Source organism: Chelonoidis abingdonii, chromosome 2 (genome assembly GCF_003597395.2).
Source record: "Chelonoidis abingdonii isolate Lonesome George chromosome 2, CheloAbing_2.0, whole genome shotgun sequence".
Taxonomy (NCBI): domain Eukaryota; kingdom Metazoa; phylum Chordata; order Testudines; family Testudinidae; genus Chelonoidis; species Chelonoidis abingdonii.
In genome coordinates this window covers 239191618-239204507 of record NC_133770.1, presented here as the reverse complement: position 1 = coordinate 239204507, position 12890 = coordinate 239191618, and the positions used below count along the sequence as shown (strand labels likewise).

General features: G+C 42.5%; 1 protein-coding gene across 8 annotated transcripts in view; it reads right to left on the bottom strand.

The window, feature by feature from the left end:
• SGK3 (serum/glucocorticoid regulated kinase family member 3) overlaps positions 1–12890 on the bottom strand; it is a 78593-nt gene that overhangs the window by 48537 nt on the left and 17166 nt on the right. The window contains exon 1 of one of the 8 annotated variants that reach the window (XM_032777044.2): positions 3517–3569. The exons of 5 other annotated variants lie outside the window; for them this stretch is intronic. The gene's annotated coding sequence lies outside the window, so the exon portion shown is untranslated. Of the gene's footprint in view, positions 1–2613; positions 2771–3056; positions 3324–3516; positions 3570–12890 lie in introns of those variants that run through there. 2 more of the 8 variants (XM_075063063.1, XM_032777042.2) reach the window with 2 other exon arrangements.

The window sequence follows — 12890 nt, the reverse complement described above, 5'->3', positions numbered from 1 at the left end:
CAAGAAGAGCATTAAAAAACAAAACAAAACAAAAAAAAAACACCCAACTTACAGCAACACAGTACTGTGAGCCCAATTCACCCATACCCAACCCTTTGGGTAGTCACTTACATCAGTGCAAAGTATTACCAAACTCAGAATGATAGTTTTACACCCACTCTGCACTGATACAAATGTCTATAGGGAAATGGTGAATCAATAGTCTTTCCTCAGAGAATAAGGCCAGAATAGATGGCTTAAAAAAAAATAAAAATCTAAGGATATAGAAAGCATCTATGTTATGCCTACAATACAAGTTGGTGTCAATTTCTAATGTGGCATGGTTGTGATTTAAAATGAAAGGTGCTTATGGAAGCTAGGCATCAAATAGACATCACACATTAAGGCTGCCATCAAGCAGGATATAGCTGAGATAATTTATACAGCTTTAAACAGAGTAACAAAGAAATAAAAATAGCAATCCTTTACTGCTGCATACAAATGAAACTTGGGAAAAAACCTCGAATCTAACCAGTCTTCCATATTGCATTTTTTTAAATTAATACAAAAAAGTCAATTTTGAAAATCACTACAAACACTGCAGACACAAAAAGTTAATATAAAAATAGTGAAAATATTAAGATTGTAATAAGCCTATAAGGAAAGTTCCAGTTAAAGAGTTAATGGCACTGGTTCTTTAATTCCAAAAGGATTTTCAAGAAAATAAATAGTTACAGAGAATTATGCGATCTCCTCTAAATTTGAATATTCTTGTTTTTATTAACTCCTGTTACAAGCTTTTAAGATGTATTTTATTAAATTCTCTCATTTAGAGCAGTAAATAGCAGTCACCTGAAAGATCAGATTAGTGTTCCGGTGAGCACTATTTAAAAAACAAAAACACACACAAAAAAAATAATCTCTGTTTAGGTACTCATGAGACCAGAACAGTTTCATTGGAGCTCTTCTAGTCTATCAGATAAATAGCATTTTCAGTTTAAACATGAAACATATCAAGTCAGCATAACACAACAGCCCCTCTAAATCCAAACTTAGCTATCTCAGTGTATAATCATGTTAAGTGTATCTTCACTGAAAGCTATGAAGCACCTGACTGCATGGAGCTAGTGATTTATCTGTGAAATTCCTAGGAGCGTGGTGGTTGTTGGGAAAAGCACAAAGGTCTTGAAACTGCAGACAGAGGTAAATAGTGTGTTGTAATAAGTTTAGCAAGCGATAACACAAATCTCAAAAATAGAGAAATGAGTGACAAACCACATTCTATGTTGAGTTATGGCATGTTCAGAACCAGAGAACAGAACAGAAGGGTATCTTTTGGATGGTGTAGGGAAGAGAATTGACCAGCTTCCCCTAACATTTGTATGAAAATAAATTTAAAAAAAAACTTGTGTTACTGCAGCAAATCTTCAAATACTAATACCTTACAATTTTGTATTAATGGACATAAATTACATTCCCCCAGGAGACCCAAATTCATATCATGCAATAAAGGGATGCGGGGGAGGATGCAAAGTATTTGTTGTTTTAGAAGGAGCCTTAATGGAAGTTCAAACACATCAACTACAGTACAACTGTTAGTTTTCCCCCATAGTTGTAACTTTTCCAAAAAATGAGCAGTTTACAGCCATAAGCAATTTTGTACAAGACACAAAGAAATCTCCTGAAGATGGAGTTTTATATCATTACACAGGAGGTGACTACTCTTTTTGCCCATCCCAGGGACTCTGACAGACGAGAAGCGTACCTATTCAATGACAGGTCCTATTCCCACCTTCAAACACATTGCAGCAGGGGTTGGGAAATTCATTGCATCTTGTTACAAGGTGAAGAAATGACAATGATCTGCTTACCTTAATAGGAAAAAAGTCTAGATAAGCATAAGTATTTTCTGAATAATGTCTCCTTCACTTTAAGAAGGGAGCTCCTCTTCTACCTCCATCCCCCTTAACCTGGGAGCCCCAAAGCAGCATCTAAACAGAGTACGTGGCTCCAAAACCCTTTCTTGCACCGCACACCCAAAACTGTATCAGAGACACAGACACCTGACAGCTTGCAAGACAAAGAGCTCAGCTTCCTCTCCCTAGGCATGCCCATCTGGAGAGCTCTGTAAGCCAAGTTGTGTACACACACTGGAATTCTTCCAACAACGACTGCAGGGCATGAGAGGAACTGTCCCCTTTCTGACCATCACACAAAACGAAGAGTCCCGAGCTGTCAGTGCTCTTTCAGCCAGAGCAGCTCACACACTCCCTATATCACAGGACACTAGAGGACCAGAACGAGAGCCCAATGAAACGCACCACTCACTCCGACATAGAATCCGGCCCAAGACTCAACAATACTAACCTCAAGGTGCAAAAAGCCTCCATCCAGAGTCAGACCTTTCAAGACCTGGACCAAACCCTAACAAGACAAGACACCGCCCACTGAGAACAGTAGATCAGAAACCACAGCTAAGAGCCTCCGCGGCAGCAGATCCGTCTGTGACCACAGCCACCCAGACAGCTGAGTGGCGCCGAACGCGCACCACCGCACCCGCAAACCAGAGCGTGAAGCCAGCGCAAATCCAGCGCGGGAGGAGCGCCCCGGCCGGCACTACGGACCCCAACACACCTGCGAGACACACGGACTCGGACTGCGAGCCATGCATCGCCAGCCTGTGTGCCCACGCGCCCGCGCAGGGAGCGGAGAGGAAGGCGCTCCTCGGACGGAGTCGGACGCGCATTAGTGGTGTTTTAACGGGAAGATGATCTGGGCACAACTCCTAAACCCCACCGGGCCCGCGCCCGCCAGCCATCAATCCTCCTCCACAGATGCCCGCCGCTGCCCCCACTCCCGGCTGAACCCCATCCTGTGCAGCATCTAGTGGGACATGTGCAAGCTGCCAGCCAGCCTGTCGGGCCACTACAGCGCTGGGCGGGGATGGAGTTGACGCCCTCTCCGCTCCTGGGCGGCGGCATGATGGGCGACCAGGCGCAGTCCCAGCCCCGCTCCGCCAGGCGGGCGAGCGAGCGCGCACGACAGCCTCGGGGCCAGGCCACTGCTTCCCCACGCACCTGGCTTCCCCACGGGGCCCGGCCCTCGGGGAGGCAGCGCGGCACCCAGCAGCCCGCTGCTTTCCCGGCCCACATGCCGCGAACCCGCCAATCCGGGCCAGCGGCGCCAGGTGGCCCCGCCAGGTGGAGGGCGGGGCGGCGCCGGCAGAGCTCAGGGGAAGAGAGGGGACGCCCAGCTGCCTTCTGCAGGGCACAGAGCGCAGGCCTCGCTCGGTTGGGAGCTTGCTGCTCCCTGGTGTGCGGGGTTGACCTAAGCCACCCACAGCCTGCCCCTTGGAGCCCTTCTCGTCTGCTTCCCCAGCAGGCACCCTCTCTGCCAGCGTAGCACATTGCCTCCACCTCGAGCCATGGGCCCCGGGCCTACTCCATCCCTGTGACTCGTTTCCCCTAGGGTAATACTTTCCCTTGTAGTGCCAGCGGTAGCGAAAGGCTCTCCTCGCAGGCATCTTCTCGCTTTTACCTTGCAGCGCACACTGCTCCCTGCGCCAGCCAGGCCAGGAGCAGCGCAGCTCTCTCGCCGCTACGCCGCAAGTTGTTCTAGCTCCAGAGCAGGTGGCATAGGAGCAGCACGAGCAGGGCGCTCCCACAACTTTGTGGAGCAAATGGAGAAGAGCTCTGCTAAGAAGCTGTACTCGTTAGGATAGCTTGGCTGAATAGGAACACTAGTACAGGCCCCTGTTGCATTCACGCACAAAAGCAGGAAACAATAAACGTATGTCCTGTAGCTATGGGGAAATAGATGGGAAAGAGCCTATAGACTAAACGGATACTCATTTTACTCAGTGATAATCCTCATAAAGCAGATGTTAGGCAAAAAAATAATGATTTATAATACCAAAACAACTAGGTAAAAAATAGGGATGGAAAACTACTTTTTCCAGTTTAACCCTTTGCAGGCTTTTGTATATGCACTCACATTTAAACTACACAAGTGTGTGACTTGCCCTCTAGGACAGCAGGCAGCATAATCATCCATCCCATCAATTACTTTAAATGAGAATCTTCAGTAACAGTAGAAATAAAGAATTAATACAGGAAGATCAGAGAGTTTTGTGGAAATCCGGCACCACTTTAGGGCAAGATGTTTCCTGTCCTTCTGGTTCTTTACATCTTTCTTGCCAAACAAGCAGCTGTGTGACTGTAGACAATGTGCTCAAGACACTATTTTTATACCACTCAAATTAAGGGTCAGGTTCCAGTACTCTACTCACACTTAGTCACTTTAGTTCATAAACTGTCCCACTGAACGCAAGGTGTCACTCATAAATAAGGATATTAGAATGCAGAATCTGGGCCAAAAGGTAGGTCTGCTTTAAAATCAGATTCAATGCAGACCTTTACTTTAGCAATGCTATTATTCTGATTGCTAGATCTAGACAGGCAGGTGAACATGAAATTATTAGAGAGCAGGCTAAAACCAGAAAAAAAAAAACTATAACAGGAATAAGAATTCGGAAGGGATTAAGCCATGTATGTAGTCAACGTAAGTGAACGAGGCCTTGTCTCCATGAGAAAGTTCTAGGGAATTGTTACCAATTTAACTACATCCATTATTGACTTAAGCCACAACCTGAAATGAGAGTCTACCTGTGTCTAAATATAGTCTCTAAGCCAATTTAGTTAAGTAGATACAATTGTATTGTCAGAGCTTAAGAGGCAAATACTCTTTCCAACAGTAAATATTAATATGAATGATTGAAGGGACACCAGGGACCCAGACCTAACTGAGCTTTGTGTAGCTCTAATGTCTCTCTCACCAAAAACGTTGATCCAATAAGAGATTTCTCTCACCCACCTTGTCCCTCTAAAGGGATGCTGATGAGGAAACTAACCCTAGATTGTTAAATAAATTAGATGTTACCTTTATAAATTATAAAAAAAAAAAAAAAAAAAAGAGTATACTCTTTACATTAAACCTGGCTTGGATGTGAAAATGATCTAGTCGGTTTCACTTTCTGTTTAGTGTGTGTGACAGAATGATGCAATATCTGAGTTCCAGAAACACTTCAGGGAAATATTTAAATGCCAGTCAAAACCGTTTCCATCAGAACTTATAAAGTCTCAGAAATGTTTCTATTGACCTATTTTGGGTTTGTTTTTTTTAAATCCCTTGTTTTTAACCCAAGACTTGATTTCACCTGATTAGACATGATATTTCTTTAACTGGAGTCAACACAGCCTTATCATTGAGTATATAGCAAATACGTCAATTTGTGAGATCCTGTTTTTGAATCTGCCTGCTGACAGTATTTCACTAAGCTGTCATTCATTGACAGTCATCCAAAAATCATCCAAAACAGACACCGTCTGGCATTGTTGAAATACAAAATGTTAATTAAAACACCGAAGTAAAATGCATGCACACAAAAGCTACAAATCAACTCACTAGATCACAGTTTCCCTGCTTTCTCTGCCCTTTGTTAGAAATAGCATGGTACACAGTCATGTAACAACTTTTTTTCTTCCTCTTCTCAGTGTTTATTTTAAAGTGGATATTACTGTGTATCCTGACACTATTCCTTAGAATCAGTTTGCTTTTCATTTATTCTGAACTGGCAAGGTTTTGTTCCATGTCACTTGTTCATAAAGAATACTTACACAAACTGTGCTATCACTTGTTTCAGAGTAGCAGCTGTGTTAGTCTGTATCTGCAAAAAGAACTGAGTACTTGTGGCACCTTAGAGACTAACAAAATGTATATATTTATTTAACAAATTTGTTAGTCTCTAAGGTGCCACACGTACTCCAGAATTAGAATGACAGCACAAAAATGCCAGAAAGGACTTCTGAATTTAAATCAGTTAAAATAACTTGTTAGACCTTTGAGATTGCCAACTAATTCAGTTGGGTTAGACAGAGTTGTGTGACATAAAATAGTTCAGTAGCACTGCTCTTCTAGCTAGCCAGTAGTTTTTGGAGTTTATTATTACTGGGTAGCAAAAAACAGGGTCATGGGACTGACCTACAGTACAGGGCCCTCATCTCAGGGAAGGCTGGTACTACAACACAATTGGTCTGGGGAAGGGCAGAAGAGAAGACACTGGGTTGAACAGGACTGGAAACTACTTGCTCCCTCAATGCAGGGATAAAAAAATGGGCTCTAACATCTCTTTCAAGATATATAATCAAAAATACATAGTCTACAGAGGACTCTTGTGCCAGCCTGAGTGACCATGGTTGATGGCATAACACCAGGCATTGGAAAGTGAAATTCCCACATCTGGCTTAATCCTGAAAAGCCACAAATCTGCAGGGCAGCCCCACAGGAAGTGCCACACTGAATCAGGGCACATGCACCCCTTTACATGTCAATGGAGAATTTGAGAACAGTGTGCTGGAGTGTGTCCCCAATCCTGACAACATGGCTGAAGAGCATGCAACACCGCTTTTGAACATATATCCAAGTTGACCAATCTGTCAGTATCACAGTGGACCACTGGCATGGAGGAAGATTACTCCTTCCATGGTAACTTGATCTCTTTGTGGCAGATGGGCCTACTGACACCAGTGATGATGATCTTAGGTGAGTTCTTTGACAAAAGCGATCCTGTACCTAGTGCCGTTCAGTGTTAACACATTCCATGCGATGATGCAGAACACGCCTCTAAGGTCTGTTTTGGACTTCCAGAAAGTTGGGGTCACCAAGGCTGAATCTTCCCTAAGTGGAGTGGGTTGTGCCTGTCCTATGAGTGCTCAGCATGCCACTCCTCCTGGAGTTGGTAATAGCAGGGAAATTAGCCCTGATGCTATTGTCATGGTCTATTATGGTGGCTTGCCACTTCATTTTACTCTGCCTCCTTGGAACTAGGAGGGGAGGAGAGATGTAGAGGGGTATTATTTTGGGAGACACCATCCCCTTTACCAGGAGCTCTTCTGCCAGATGCTGTTGGTTCCTGAAGGCATGGATGACCATTATGAAGATCTAGTTGTTCTTCTGCCCAGTGCATTCCACACATGGACAGTTGTGGCTCATCCACCTTCACTACTGTTGGAGAACTTGGCCCTCATCCACTGGGTCCATTGTTGGTCTTCACTTGTTACCTAAGTGGGGGCCCTTTTGGACCGAAGGCTCACATTGGCATGGTGAACCACACTCTGAATTAGCGCAGCTTACAGCACAATTACTCACTACTCATATAGGGCAGGATCAATCTTATTTTAAGTAGACCCTTTCTCATTATGCTGAAACTATGCTTATTTGCTAGACAGTTTAGTGTTGGCATTTTGCATGCATTTAAATTTGTCCAAAGTGAATTACACAGAATATTTAGCTATCTATTGTAGGATGCTGTGTAGCAACACTTCTGGGAATTGTACAGTTAAGTTTAAAAAAAAAATTATGGACATTATTCAACAAGCTCTAAGAGGGAGTACTACAACTTTAGTCTATTCAGGATATTTTATTGTAGATTGTGTAACAGATCAAGACATATGTAAAATTGAACTTGCCTTTTAAATGTGGATTACACATTTCAGCATTCACATTTGTCTTTTGTCCACAGTGACTCCCTCAAAATCTGTGTGTGCTGGATAGATAAGTAGATAGATACTATAATATACACCAACAATGACTGGAGTATATTATCATAGAAGATTAGGGTTGGAAGGGACCTCATCTAGTCCAACCCCTAGCTCAGGGCAAGACCAATCCCCAGATAGATTTTTACCCCAGTTCCCTAAATAGCCCCCTCAAGGACTGAACTCACAACCCTGGGTTTAGCAGGCTAATGCTCAAACCACTGAGCTATCACTCTCCACCCCCCATGAACCTCTACAATATATTAAAAATATTCTTACTCACAATTATGGAATCCCTCCCATTTTCAAGTTTTTGCCTTATTTTACACTTTGCTAATGAAAATCAGTACACAAGACAAAAAAATACTTCCAGGATATATCTCCAACCCCAGCAAGAGTGAGAAGTAATTGTTAAAAGTACACGTGAAGGAGAAAATTTTTATTGACAATGTTCTTAAATATGTCCCACATGGCTGCTGCTATTGGCGGAGCTAAAATCAAAATGAGCAGCAGTGAGGAACTAAAAGGCAGCAATATATTTTTAAAAGTATCATAGAAGCAGAAATTAGGGATGCAGAAGATTTAGGATATAATCCACCCCTATCTCAATGAAGAAATGTTCCCTATATGTTTTCTAATATTTTATGGTATTGACAAAAAACCACCACCACAAGAACAACCAAAAAACCCCCACAGGTGTAAACTGAAATTTTTAGTTTATATGGATGCACACTGCTTTTTGGGCTGAATGACCAAAAGTCTCAAAATCATTATCCCATCTGTTAGTTACTTTCAATGCTTGGCACAATAGTTTTCCTGTTAACCCTCATCTTCAGTGTAAGTATGTTTTATAGATACATCACATATGGAATACAAAGGGCTTCTAAGTTTATCTGAATTTTGCAGATGTACCTATCGTATGTTATAAGTATGTTTCACATTATTAATTTACCCCACCCCTCAAAAAAATCAAGTTGCACCTTAAAAGAACAGACTTTCAAAGATCACTCCAGCCCCTTAAACAGCATATTATCCTATCCTTTCCCACACTGACTCAGTCTCCAACCCCAGCTCTTCCCTTGAAAAACCTAGGAAGATAGGGAAGTCTTGCCTTACCAATCGGGGCCCTGATTAACCAAGATGAAAAGCAAATATCCTGGCCCTCTCGTAATACCTTATTTACCAGCTTCTTTCTGATTAAGCCAGAGACAGTCACCTTTGAGAACCTCCAAATATCACAACTGTTGCAGTATCACACTGGAATGTGAACTATCAAGCAGTGAGAGCTATATTATTTAGGGCTGACATCTTAAAAACTTTACTTGGAAAGCAGCTGGTAGCCATTATAGTTTATTCAGCATTGCGATAGATCATCTTAGTAACACCACTAAACAAACAAGGTTGTGCATCCCATGCTAGCTGCAATTTCTGACTTGTTTGAAGCACATTCCCAGGTAGAGCATAAATGTTGTGTAATCTATCCTCCTGGTGACAAAGGCATGGGTAAGCAAGGTGAAGACTGCATCTGAAGAGAAAGAGCATAACCCTATTCCCAAATCACAGATAAAAAAACCCCACCACTTGGCAACCACTGATACATGGACATCTAAGAACAAGTGGGGAATCCAACAAACCCTCAGATAGTACAGGAATAAACACAAACCCCACAAAGGAATGTCCCAAATAGGTCACCAACATTTCTTCTGAGTGCCTCCTATAAGTCCCCATAGTCGTGTCTGGGTTGGGCTTCAACTGCCTAGGCCAAATCTGTGCCCAGTCTATGCATGAGCCACTCCAAATACTAGTAGGATCAGAAAAGATGGAAAAAACAAAAGCTCTGTGTTTCACATGCTGAAGGTATCCCAAACTATGTACACAGTGAAGCAGTTAGAACTCTGATTATCTAGTCTGAGATTTCTCTCAAGCAATTGCCCAATATTACCCCCTTTGGAACCCCCCCAAAAATAACAGATCAGGGCACTCAGAATAATATTGTTAAGGTGTTAGGACCAGGACGTGGGTATCTGGCCTAGTGCTTGGAGTGGGATTTGGGAGCCAGGGAACAGGCCGGGTCTGGATACCCAGAGGTCAGAAGGCAGATAGAGTCAAGTGTCAAGAGGCAGACAGAAGCAGGTTACCATGAAATCAGAGTCAGGCAGCAGGAATAGGCAGCACAGAAAGTAGAGTCCTAAGCAGGGGAAAACCCAGTTGCACTGACTACTTCCTGTTCCTCTGCTTGGTTTAAATAAAAGCTGCGAATCAATCAGAATTTCCATAGTTTTGCCAGTCAGATCCCAGGACTGGAGTCCTTTGCCAGAGTTGAGCTTCTAGTTCTGGCAACTATTAACAGGTCACTTGATGGTGGGTCAGAAGAGACTAGCTCTGAAGAGCCCCGTGGACCATGGTTCAAGACCCATGGCCTGAGCTCATATAGGGTCTGCAAGTACAGCAATATCATCCTATGGAGTTGCACGTCAGAAGCTACTGATAGGTATAAACTAATCTACATAAAAACCTGTTCTCCATCCATTTTCCACAGGAAAGTACACCACCACCACTAGTGCAGTTTCTGTACCAAACAGATCTATGCTTAAGTTCACTGATATCAAAGAGCCTTGAGGACTTATATCCTCCCTCCCGCACCCCAGCACCTCAGTAAGAACCACATACTGCAATCAAGGGACAGAAGCTCTGTTTTCATCCCTCTAAGAAGTGACTCAGTATAGAACTCAGTGTGAATGAAAATGGTATCACTATACGTAATTTAAAAATTCATCAATACAAGAATGGCTCTGTCACCAGATACAAACATTCAGATTCCATCAGTCACTTGGAATCGTCTCACTGATTGGGACTTCATTGGTGCTCTGACTCGAGCAAACAAACATTTGTTTTCCCTAGCTTCCAAGAGCAGATAATCAGAACAGGTTGTTTGCCCTTACACGAAAAGGGCAAGTGGAGAAAGTAATGGTCAGTCCATGACAGACAATTTTCCCTCCTGTTACCTCCAGTCTCATCTAAGACAATGTCCAAAATGTGACCAGCTATGTAAAAGGTGATAAGTCACCTGTCAGTCCCATGGATGTCATGATGGCCACAAGTCTTGAGCAGGCCCACAGGAGAGGTAGGAATTAAGACCTCCAAAATTAAGCTAGATTGTCCCAATATAACTGCTCAATGATCTTAAGCAGCTACTTTAGAAGTTCAACGAAATGGTCTGTACTCGTTTTTCACATTCCCACACTCACCTATAAAATCAATATGGTAGCAAATCTGTTTTTGGCTGGAGCACTGAGTCAATAATGGGCTAGCAGTTTCATCCAGAACGGTCTATGTCAAACATGGCAAGTCAAGGGTCTTGTTCTAAACCAAATACTAGATGGTAGATACTTTACTAGCTTCTGACCTTGTATTTAACAACGCAAATCAAAGAGCAGAGTCATAATTTGCCAACATCCCAAACTCCTGAGACGAGTTCCTAGATATGGCCTCTGAGTGGCATGTAAAAATGCTGCACTCTTTGCTTATGTCTCCTCTCCAGTCATCCTCCTTCCCTCCCCTCCATTCTCATATCCACCACCAAGGCCAAGGGGCCCAGTCCCCCAAAACCTTTCCCTGAATCACCACTTTCTTCAGTTCAGAGCAGCAATGTTCCACAGTCTTGGCTATCTGAAAAATGTCCATTTAAGTGTCACAAATGGATACCCTAACACAGTGGTTCTCAGACTTTTGTACTGGTGACCCCTTTCACATAACAAGTCTCTGAGTGCGACCCCCCCCTTATATATAAAAACACTTTATTATATATTTAACATCGTTATAAATGCTGGATGCAAAGTGGGGTTTGGGGTGGAGGCTGACAGCTCACAACCCCCCATGTAAGAACCTCACAACCCCTTGAGGGGTCCTGACCCCCAGTGTGAGAACCCGTGCCCTAACAAGAGGGTTCGGGACAGGCTGCCCACCAACCCATCCATGCTTGATCCAAGCCACCTTGCATGACAACCAAGACAAACACCACTCTGACCACTCCAATATACCCTGTATAACCCCATGGCTCACTCTCTCCTTTCGCTCCAGTCTCTTGGAGATCTTTAATCCTCTCCTCCCCAATAATAGGTAAATTTACCCCTTGTCAGCCAATCCCACCCTAATCCATCCTCCAGAGCCCTCACTCACCACCTGAAAACAGAGGTGCTCGCTGAGGTGTCAGTCTCTCTCTTAATAATACCATCTCCACACACCAAACCCTATGTCTCCCCACAGAACTTCCATACTGTGAAAAGAAGAGATCACTATATTCCAAACCATTCTCTTATAAGGCCAAGTGATTGTGCTTCATATTCTACTTCTTTTCATCTGGACTTTTACACAGGCAACTTTTCCCAATAATGGGTACAGGGAATGATCTCTTCAGGAAAAAAAGAGATTATAAAATCTACAACCATCTGTTTATATATCGGTGCATACTGAGAGTCATACTATGCAGAGAGACAGGCTCACTGAAAGCAGTGGGCTGGGCATGGGAAAACCCTTGAAAACTTATTTCTTCCTTGCAAAAGTAAAATGTAAGATTGTGATTACATGCACAAAATATAGCGGATATACCTTATTTGCTTAATATTGGACTAGAGAAAGCTAAGACAGTTTCCTAAAAGGTTACAGTTCTTACAAATGGGATCACAGACAGTTTACTATTTTAGTCAAATTAACATTTGAAAAATAAAGTAGACAGAGAAGAAAACAATTTTCTATCAAAAGCATTAACTAGGTCTTGATTTTCGTACATTAAAAAGTTAAAACAAGAACAATAGCTTATGTGGCTTCCATTTCTCGTCATGTAGTTATTCTAGTTCCTTGATTTTACAATGTTATGCATAACCTTGGTACATTTTTGTACTCTTATTTAGGGAAGCTGTTATAGCTTTTTCATACCTCACATGTTATAACTGAGGAACTTTCCAGCAGTTTGATATGGATATGAGGTTTTGCCACTAATTGCATGTAAGTATGATGTGACTGCAAGATAAAAATATCCCAAATAGTCAACAGTGAGATATTGGTTAGTCATATTTTGCATTTAAACATATGTACCTTAATGTATTTTCTCACTTAAACACCTGATTTATTGCAACAATCAAACATTTTTATAATACTGTTTAAATGTAATTGTCAGTGGGTTTTTTTTAAACACACACACGTTGTTTATAGTGTGTGAGAGAGACAGATCAGCAGTCTACTTTCCATGAATAAAAAAAAGTGTTAAGATTAGGTTCTGATATGACTTGTTAAAACAAGGTGTTTACAGTGGATACT